This window comes from Lethenteron reissneri, chromosome 47, assembly GCF_015708825.2.
Source record: "Lethenteron reissneri isolate LAM-NWPU_2019-01 chromosome 47, ASM1570882v1, whole genome shotgun sequence".
Classification (NCBI taxonomy): domain Eukaryota; kingdom Metazoa; phylum Chordata; class Hyperoartia; order Petromyzontiformes; family Petromyzontidae; genus Lethenteron; species Lethenteron reissneri.
Genome location: NC_083825.1, coordinates 3,702,960 through 3,712,995, shown reverse-complemented (window position 1 = coordinate 3,712,995; position 10,036 = coordinate 3,702,960). Strand labels below are relative to the sequence as shown.

Genomic DNA, 10,036 nt, shown 5'->3' with positions numbered 1-10,036 from the left:
GATTTACTATTTAATTTATTATTTACTATTTTATTTATATTATTACTTGTATTAATTTAACATTTATTTATTTTTTTACCTACGTGACTTTACCGAAAAAACCTCAGAGTGTGAATCCTTGCAGTCACGAAAGCTTCAAATCTAGAATGAATACAATCCCAGCCGCCACCACCGCTGCGCCGCGGTGGTGGCGGCTGGGATAACGGGGAATGCGGGTGCACCTCCTCCTCCTCCTCATCACGACCGCCGCCACCGGCAGATCCCGCGGTCGGCCTCTTCGGCGGCACGAACAGCGAACACTGGGAGGACCCCCACCCCCTACCGCCCCCCAACCCCCCACCCCCTACTGCCCCCCCTACCGCCCCCACCCCTACGCCCCCCTCAACCCCCCACCCCCTACCGCCCCCCCTACAGCCCCCCACTCCCTACGCCCCCCCCAACCCCCACCCCCTACGCCCCCCCCACCCTCCACCCCCTACGCCCCCCCCAACCCCCACTCCCTACCGCCTCCCCTACCGCCCCCCCTACAGCCCCCCACTCCCTACGCCCCCCCCAACCCCCACCCCCTACGCCCCCCCACCTTCCACCCCCTACGCCCCCCCCAACCCCCACTCCCTACCGCCTCCCCTACCGCCCCCACCCCTACACCCCCCTCAACCCCACACCCTCTACCGCCCTCCCTACCGCCCCCCACCCCCTGCACCCCCCCCAACCCCCACCCCCTACCGCCCCCTACCGCCCCCCACTCCCTACGCCCCCTCCCCCAACCCCCACCCGCTACGCCCCCCCCAACCCCCACCCCCTACCGCCCCCCACTCCCTACGCCCCCTCCCCCAACCCCCACCCCCTACCGACCCCCTACCGCCCCCCACCCCCCCGCCCCCCGTGTCACTAAACATCTCCCAACACGAAGCCCCGCAATGCACGCGTTATGGATTCTGCGCAGGTCCCCGGATGAAAGGCAACTCGCTAAGCGGACAGGTGGCGGATCAGCGGTAGAGCGGGCGGCTCGCAGTCGGCGAACGGGTGACGAGTTCAACTCCTGGTTGAGGTGGCGGGCGGGGCGGGTGACTCAGCCCATCATCTCTCCGTGGTCGATAACGTGAGCACTGCGCTGTTGGAAAGAGCAACGGTGGTTGTCTTGTGGCGTGACTCTCCCTTTCCATAGGAATGTGGAATGTATGTTCCGTGCCAAGGTGGTCTTTGACTCGGAACAATTACCACCGCTGCTGTACAGAGCACAAACTCTGTCTAAGTTGGAATCCTGCTGCTGTCATCACAGCTGGCTGGGGTGGAGCTCCCAGCTCCTAGCGCCCGCACGGCTGCAGTGGACCCAGCAGCTCACGGATTCACTCCACTCACTGGCTCGCTCACTGCCGGCCAGCCTCCTCCTCCTCATCACTCTTCTATCGCTACTACCACTACTACTGCCATGGCTACTGTTGCCGTGAGCGTCACCCGTGTCGAGGAGACTCACGGACACTGCCTGTTTCGTCTCGACCACGCTATGTTCACTCATCCACTCACCCACTCGCTCAATCGCCCACTCGCTCAGCCACTCGCCCAATCACCCACTCGCCCGCTCACCCACTCGCCCGCTCGCTCACTCGCCCACTCGCTCACTCACCCACTCGCCCGCTCGCCCACTCACCCACTCACCCACTCGCCCACTCAATCACCCACTCGCCCACTCGCTCACTCGCCCACTCGCCCACTCACCCATTCACCCACGCGCTCTCACCACACTGCAAGGTCACCTCACTGCTCTCTCTGCTTCTTCCCTCGCACCACGCGTCACTTTGGAATCCTCCCCTCCCATCATCGTCGTCTCCATCTCCCAAACTCCTTACACCAACAACAATAATACAAACGAACAATAACCTCGCTCAGTGCAGCACACGCGTTAACTCCGAGCTATTCCAACCCGTGCTGTTTGTTGCTGGCCGTTGTGCTATGCCGGGCCGTTGGTGGGGGAGGGAGGGGGTGCAGGGGGAAATGTGCTCGGCCAATCGTGTCAAAGGTTAACCGTCGCCGAGTTAATTCGCCACACCCCGTAGCACAACTGGATTACAATTGAAAGAAACGACTGCTTACAATCAGAATTGGTTTAGGTGTGAGCGGTGGGGGGGGGGGGGCCCATGGGTCACGGCATTGGTGGGGGGGGGGTGTAATGGAGGCGACGTAATTACGCATGGGAGAAAGGGAGCCGCTGGACGGATGGGATGCGGCTGGGGTTGGGCTTCGCGATTAGGGTCGGGACTACAGGGGGATCGGTGGCCCGCATCGGTGCGATGGTTCTAGCACACCGCGGCAGTAACAATGGGGCAAGCTTCTTGATCAACCCGCTCCCCTTGGCCCGTGTCTCCCATAGCTACGACTAAGGTCGGTTTCCCGAAACGTCGCTTTTAAGGCCACACGCTGGTGTTAATTGACGAACCGAGTTGAGTTGCTTTAGTTGGCTGTCCTGCTCAGCAGCAGCGGACTCGCCAAATCAGCTGACTCGCTCGCAGTTTCTCGTTGGACTCAGATGATGATACCTGATGCACAAATTGAAAGTAATTAGAACACATTCCTGCGGAGGGAGCTGGTAGGAACGTTGGGTTGCTCGGTCAATGGCCAGGGTCAACGGCGGCGTGGTGTATTCCGCAAATATGGCCGACTGTGAGGGCGGGCACAAGCCGGCGTGAGTAGGTGAAACGTTGAGTTTTATAAGGGCACCACGGGGTGACCAGCCCCTCCCCACCCAGCGCCACCCCTCACCCAGCCCCACCCTCCGCAACCAGCCTCACCCTCCCCACCCAGCCCCACCCTCCCCACCCAGCCCCTCCCCACCCACTACTATTATTACTATGATTATTAACATTGTTATTACTATTGCAGTGACATAGATCCGGTCACTTAGTAGCATAGCGCTGGCTGCTGGCAGCGAAGGGGATCTGCGGCGTGTAGCAGCCCTGGCTGACAGCAGGCCACGTGATAGACCCGAGAGGGATCTAGGGGAAAGGTCACGAAAGGGAACACGTCGAGAACCCGCTCGTAGGTTCCAGAAGGGGGGCGTGGCCGGGGGCGGAGCCAGGCCTCGCTGGCAGAATAAGAAGGGCCCAGGGAGGGGACCTCGGGGCTGTCGTTTGGAGTGGGATCCCCGTCGTTGCTGCTGAAGATCGTGAACATTTGTGTCCTGCACGGAGGTGTCAGGAACATTTGTGTCCTGCAGAGAGGTCTCATGAACATTTGTGTCCTGCAGAGAGGTCTCATGAACATTTGTGTCCTGCAGAGAGGTCTCATGAACATTTGTGTCCTGCAGAGAGGTCTCATGAACATTTGTGTCCTGCACGGAGGTCTCAGGAACATTTGTGTCCTGCACGGAGGTCTCATCAACATTTGTGTCCTGCAGAGAGGTCTCATGAACATTTGTGTCCTGCACGGAGGTCTCAGGAACATTCGTGTCCTGCACGGAGGTCTCAGGAACATTCGTGTCCTGCAGAGAGGTCTGATGAACATTTGTGTCCTGCACGGAGGTCTCATCAACATTCACGTCCTGCAGAGAGGTCTCAACAACATTCGTGTCCTGCACGGAGGTGTCATGAACATTTGTGTCCTGCAGAGAGGTCTCATGAACATTTGTGTCCTGCAGAGAGGTCTCAACAACATTCGTGTCCTGCACGGAGGTCTCATCAACATTCGTGTCCTGCAGAGAGGTCTCATGAACATTTGTGTCCTGCAGAGAGGTCTCAACAACATTCGTGTCCTGCACGGAGGTCTCATCAACATTCACATCTTGCAAGGAAGGTCCACGTGCTCGGCAGGGATGATACCGAGCTCGAGTGTGGCCCACGCTGGGTAATGTCCAACGATTCCAAATGCTTTGAAATTTTAATTTGGCTTAATGAGCGTGAATGTGAATGTCATCCCGCCCCCCGTCCGCTGCAGGTGCAATTTGCACGAGAGATTTCAAAATGGGGCTCTGGAAAGGAACAAAAAATGAATACAATGAAAATCGAAATCAATTGTTTAAGCCGCGCTTATTAGGGGAGATGAAAGCACGTTGCCCCTGCCAACTGGTATGATGAGCCTTCTCGAATGAAGGCGCTGCATTCGGAGGGGGGGGGCGGGTTTGGATAAATAGTTGTGTCCCTTACCCCCCCCCCCCCTCTTGAGCCACTCGTGAGTGGCGAAGCAGGGAAGTCGTGGGGATGATACTGGCGCTGCTGCAGTGGACGAAGCCTCTTACGCCTCGGATACACCACCGTGTGGAGAATATTCCATCCCCCACGTGGATGGAGAATATTCAATTCCATCATGTAGATGTAGAACATTCCATCCCTCACGTGTATGGAGAATATTCAATCTCTCACGTGGATGGAGAATATTCAATTCCCCACGTAGATGGGGAATATTTAATCCCTCACGTGGATGGAGAATATTCAATCCTTCACGTGGATAGAGAATATTCAATCCTCGCCTGAATGGAAAATATTCAATCCCCGCCTGGATGCAGAATATTCAATCCCAAAACGGGAATGGAGAATATTAAATCCCCAACGTGGATGGATAATAGTTAATCCTCGCCTGTGTTGGAGAATATTCAATCCCCACGTGAAATGTATATGGAAAATGTTATGTTTTGTGCGTGGTAAATATTTAACCACGCGTGGAGAATTTTCAATGACATCACCATCATCATCAGCAAATGGTCAATCTACTGCTGGATGAAGGCCCCCCTCCCCAAGGCGCCGCCCCCCCCCCCCCTCGCGATCCTGCAATTTGTGGCAGCACCTGCCACACGAACAGGGTTGCGATTTCCGCATGGAAAATGCGGAAGGAGGGTTCAAATTTTCCCGCATTTTTGCTAAAGTCAACCGCAAACGGTGGAAAGACTACTCCTATGACCGCGCGCTTTTAACAACACGTTAATGCGTTCTATTGGAAAGGATACATGCAAGGCCCAGCATCACGTAGGGCTTTGAGTTACTGATTGGAATGAATATATGATTTCCGCATTTCCGCACAAGAACCACATACTTTATTCAAATGCGGAGCCGTGATTACGAGCACATGTACTTTCACTTCTTCGCATTCTTCCAGCGCTTCATGTCGTCTTCGGCGTGAAAGATGCTGAGTTTTGGCTTGTCGCGGGCGCAAACTATAAGCGCGTTCAACTGCTTGCACGAGAGGAGCAACCACTCCTCGGGCTTGATGTTGTTTTGCAGAGAGAAAGCCCTCTCACAGCCGACCGACCTGTGCGCCAAAGTTTTAATCGTTAGCAGTAAAGTGTATATATTCGTAGGAGGTATAAAGTAGCTACGACAGAGGCAAATTAGCGTACGCTGGACGAGGATATTACCTGAGCGGAAACGCGTGTGTATCTGAGCGTATCGAAAACAGCGTGGGTATCTGAGCGCTTGGCCAAAATTACCAGTGGATTTCCCAACGCGCTGCAATCTGAGCGACGATGAATAGTTTTGCATATCGACAGAATATGAATAAAGAAAATGCTACAGTTTTTTGTTTTTCCTTTGTCGCTACGAGTACTGCGAGGGCTCCGAATGGCAGACGCTAGGAGACATCATGGGGCTGGGCAAAAGGGCCTGAGCACAGCGCCGGGGGTTGCGTCGATCCGGAAAGATGCAACCGTAGGGATTCCTATCGGCGACAAACATGTCAACGGTGGCGTCGTGTACTTGTGGCAAGTGTGCTTCATCGACGGCATCGACAAGTACTTCGACGCACAAGAGCTCGCGGCTCTCATTGATTTTTTCACAGTTTGTGCGCACCAACAACGCTGTCTGAATGCAGGAATCCATAGTTCATATATACATATCGTTTTTTCCAGAAGTCAGCAGAGCCAAATGGGCATACGCAAGATATGTGCGCCAACCGCGCGAGTACGGCACCGAGAAAGGCGGGAATCGAAGTCACGATTTGCGGAAGTCTTCACAGGAATCACCGCAAATTGCGGAAATTTGTGCGGAAGAGGGTCACAGAAACTACCGCAAAATGCGGTCGAAAACAGCATGTTTGCGGAAATTGGTGCGGAAATCGCAACCCTGCACACGAGGAGCCGATGTAATTTATGTTTAAGTTTACACGAAGAATATTCAATTCCACGGCCAGCCGATTCGATTCCACCTGGAGAAAATTACATTCCACATGGAGAGAAATTCAATAGGACTTGGAGGCTTAGGGAACATTCAGTTCTAATGATAACACAATAATATATTCAATTCTATACGTGGGTAGCTGTTCCCACTGCTCTACAGAAATGGCAGCGATGTTGCGATGGTCAGATAGCGATGGTGGAGGATGTTAGAAGAGGGTGCTTGATGATGATTATCATGAAGAGGATGCGGAGGTGGTGGTCATGGAAAAGGTGATGTTGGTGGTCTTCTTCTTCTTGGTTCTTTCGGTAAAGTCACGTAGAAGGGAAAAATAAAATAATAAAAATAAAACATAATAAAATAATTCTCACGACGTTTCGGCCACAACGCAAGCAGCCGTCCTCGGGGAGACAGTGTCAGCGTCTCCCCGACAGACCTGTTCTTCACCTGAGGACGGCTGCTTGCGTTGTGGCCGAAACGTCGTGAGAATAATTTTATTATGTTGTATTATTTTATTATTTCCCTTCTACGTGACTTTACCGAAAGAACCAAGAAGATGAATCCCTGCAGTCACGAAAGCTTTAAATCGAAATTTGGTCTTCTTCTTCTTCCGTAACGGCTGCTGATGTAGATGCAAGGGCACCGACTGCAATTTCACATTCAGACAACGGCGCTAGGAGCGGCGGAGTAGTGCATCATCATCATCATCGCTGTGATGTCTCCTTCGTATTTGTGGATCGGGCATCGTTGGTGGCGATGGGGGAGAATGATGGTAATCATGAAGAGGTGGTGACGGAAGAGAATGATGATTATGATGATATGGTGGTGATGGTGGTGGTGATGGTGGTGGTGATGGAGGAGAAGAAGGAGGGGGAGGAGGAGGGGGATTTTTATTTGTCGCTGCTCTTCGTGATCACGGGACGAGCGGAAGAGGCCATCAGCTGCCTCCGTTGTGACGCGATCCGAGGGCCTCTCTCCACGGTCAGAAGCTAAGAGCCCCAAAAGCGGCCGCTTGAAAAGGTCCCCTTACCCCCCCCCACACCCCCGCCCCGCCCCCTCCCCGCCAGGTCACTCGCTGTTGATGTCCTGCTAATGGAGGCTGACATTTGAATGCGCGAATTCCAATTTTTGGGACTCATTTTGCTATGAGAGTGGTTTCATTGTGGGGTTGGGTGAGAGTGATGGGGGGTGAGAGCGATGCGGACAGGTGAGAGTGATGGGGAGGGGGGGGGGTGAGAGTGATGGGGCGGGAGGGGTGAGAGTGATGTGGGGAGCTGAGAGTGATGGGGTGGGAGGGATGAGAGTGATGCGAGCTAGGGATGGCGACTACAATGTTATCCTTTATCTTACCTGCGTGATGTACACGATGCCGTGGTGCAATGGTTCGCAGCCTGGACTTGCAACCCAGGGGATCTCTTCACGCGGCAGCTGCACAGATGGGCAGGATTCATCAGCAGCGTGGTGGCCACGTGGCCGTCTCTAATCCAGCACCGTGGAGGCAGCAGCAAGGGTCGGTGGATCACCGCATTGATCGATAACACTGGTCAACACACTTTTTCTGGTACAAGGTATTCCAAGGGTTTTAATGTAATTTTGGGGTGCCGATTCCAAATCTGGCATCAGTTTTTGTCTATCACATCAGGTTTTTGAGATATCAAATAATGCATTTTCAATAAAAACTGAAGAAAAAATATTAAATAAATGTTGATATCTACATAAGATGATATTATAAACACACTATCCTAAAAATACAGCACTATATTTTAACACTAAATCAGTCACTGACTCGCAACAACTTGCAATCATAAGTTAATTTCGGGTAAAATCAATGAAAATGGGGTATGCCGATAGCATAAAAATGAGATGTGATAGAGCAAATCTGAGATCAGATTTGGAATCAGCACCCTGAAATTAGTCTAAAACAGCTGCAAAAGTCCAGGCCAGAAAAAATTGATTTTGTTGTTGTTGACCAGTGTAATAGAGGGGGGAGGTTTGGGTTAGATCGTGTAAATATATAAATGCGTCGTTAAACCCGCCACCACCCGACACGGCGAACCAGTAATGTTTGTCCCGTAAACAGAACGTGGCAAATTGGTTCACGGCTTCAGCCTGCCGGTGTGTTGGAGAGTAAATCCACGCAACGTTTCACAATTTGAGGACCGCGAAATGTCGCCGGGAACTACATCGAGTAGCATCATCGGGCGATTTAGCCAGAATTGATGATGCTGCGTCTTCGCCGTTCATCGTACACGCACACTCTATATGTATATTGAAATAGTCAATGTTGCGCCTTGTATTAAAGATGCACAATTTGAATAAAAGTGCACGCCTCCCAAGATTGGAATTGCACCGCTGATGATAGACGATGTGGTTGCGTACACAGCTGATGTGTGCAGCGCTGTCTGTGTGTGTCTGTGTGTGTGTCTGTGTGTGTGTGTCAATCCAAGCTGGATTGTGTGAGGAGATCACAAATCCTTCAAAGATGTGGACATAGTCCCATCGGTGAGCTCCTCCGGCAGGCAAGGCTGCGTTGCCCAATCACCGCATGCCCAAACAGCTTTTGTTCGGCCGGATCGAGGGGGCTGAACGGGCGCAGCACGGGCGAGAAAAGAGATGGAGTGATGTGGTACAGGAGGACGTGGAGCTGAGTGGACTTGCCGATGACTGGTACCAGCGGCGTCAAGATCGGCCTCTGTGGAGGAGGCTCGTGAAGGACGTTACTGGGCAGTTGGAGGCGGTCGCCCTCCAACAACAACGGATGGCGGAGGAGCGACGCTCACAACAACGAGCGGAGCACCGGGTGGATAAAGCACAGCAAGTTGGCACAGTAGGGGGCACAGGTGGTGTATCAGCCAGTCGTCTCAGTCAGTCGACCCGTGGCACCTGGGTCTGCCCCATGACCTCCTGCCAGCGGGCGTTCGACACTTCACGTGGCCTCACGATGCACATGGCCTGGGACAAGCATCGTGGTGACGTCACCGCCACTTAGTGGCGAATGGCGGTTGTTGTTGTTGTTGTGTGTATTGTGTGTGTGTCTTCGTGTGTGTCATCACCCTCCGCCCCCTCCCAGCCCCCCCCCCCGCTCCCCTAACTCCGCACCCACGCGGCGGTGTTTGTCAGTACGGGGAGAGGGTGGCGTAGTCGTCACCGCGCCGCGCTACGAACCAGGCCAGCCAGTGGTTGCCAGCCATCGTCCCCCCCCCCCCTACTCTCCCACCCCCCACTCCCCACTCTCCCACCCCCCACTCCCCCACTCTCCCCCCCCACCCAAGCCCGCTTTACTTATCTCTAGACGACGTGCAACGACGACCTGTGCTGACCTGCGGTGTGACGTCACTCGTGCGTGACATCTCATCCCTGACGAGTGGAGCCGCTCAAGGCGGACGGGACTTCCTCGCCTCGACTCGGCTCACTTTGAACGTCGAGAGCAGCGGGGGAGGGAGGGGGGAGGGAGGGGGTGGAGGGGGGGATTGGGAGGGGGTGGAGGGGGGAGGGAGGGGGTGGAGGGGGGAGGGAGGGGGTGGAGGGGGGAGGGAGGGGGTGGAGGGAGGAGGGAGGGGGTGGAGGGGGATTGGGAGGGGGTGGAGGGAGGAGGGAGGGGGTGGAGGGGGGAGGGAGGGGGTGGAGGGGGGATTGGGAGGGGGTGGAGGGGGGAGGGAGGGGGTGGAGGGAGGAGGGAGGGGGTGGAGGGGGGAGGGAGGGGGTGGAGGGGAGATTGGGAGGGAGGGGGTGGAGGGGGGAGGGAGGGGGTGGAGGGGGGATTGGGAGGGAGGGGGTGGAGGGGGGAGGGAGGGGGTGGAGGGGGGAGGGAGGGGGTGGAGGGAGGAGGGAGGGGGTGGAGGGGGGATTGGGAGGGGGTGGAGGGAGGAGGGAGGGGGTGGAGGGGGGAGGGAGGGGGTGGAGGGGGGATTGGGAGGGGGTGGAGGGGGGAGGGAGGG

General features: G+C 55.0%; 1 long non-coding RNA gene across 1 annotated transcript; it reads right to left on the bottom strand.

Annotated features, from left to right (window-relative positions):
- Positions 1 to 4,832: 4,832 nt before the first annotated feature.
- On the bottom strand, positions 4,833 to 9,537 carry LOC133354404 (uncharacterized). Its single transcript, XR_009756582.1, has 3 exons — positions 9,419 to 9,537; positions 7,449 to 7,526; positions 4,833 to 5,238 (listed from the first exon to the last, which is right to left on the bottom strand). It is a non-coding gene; the product is annotated as an uncharacterized LOC133354404 (long non-coding RNA).
- Positions 9,538 to 10,036: the final 499 nt, after the last annotated feature.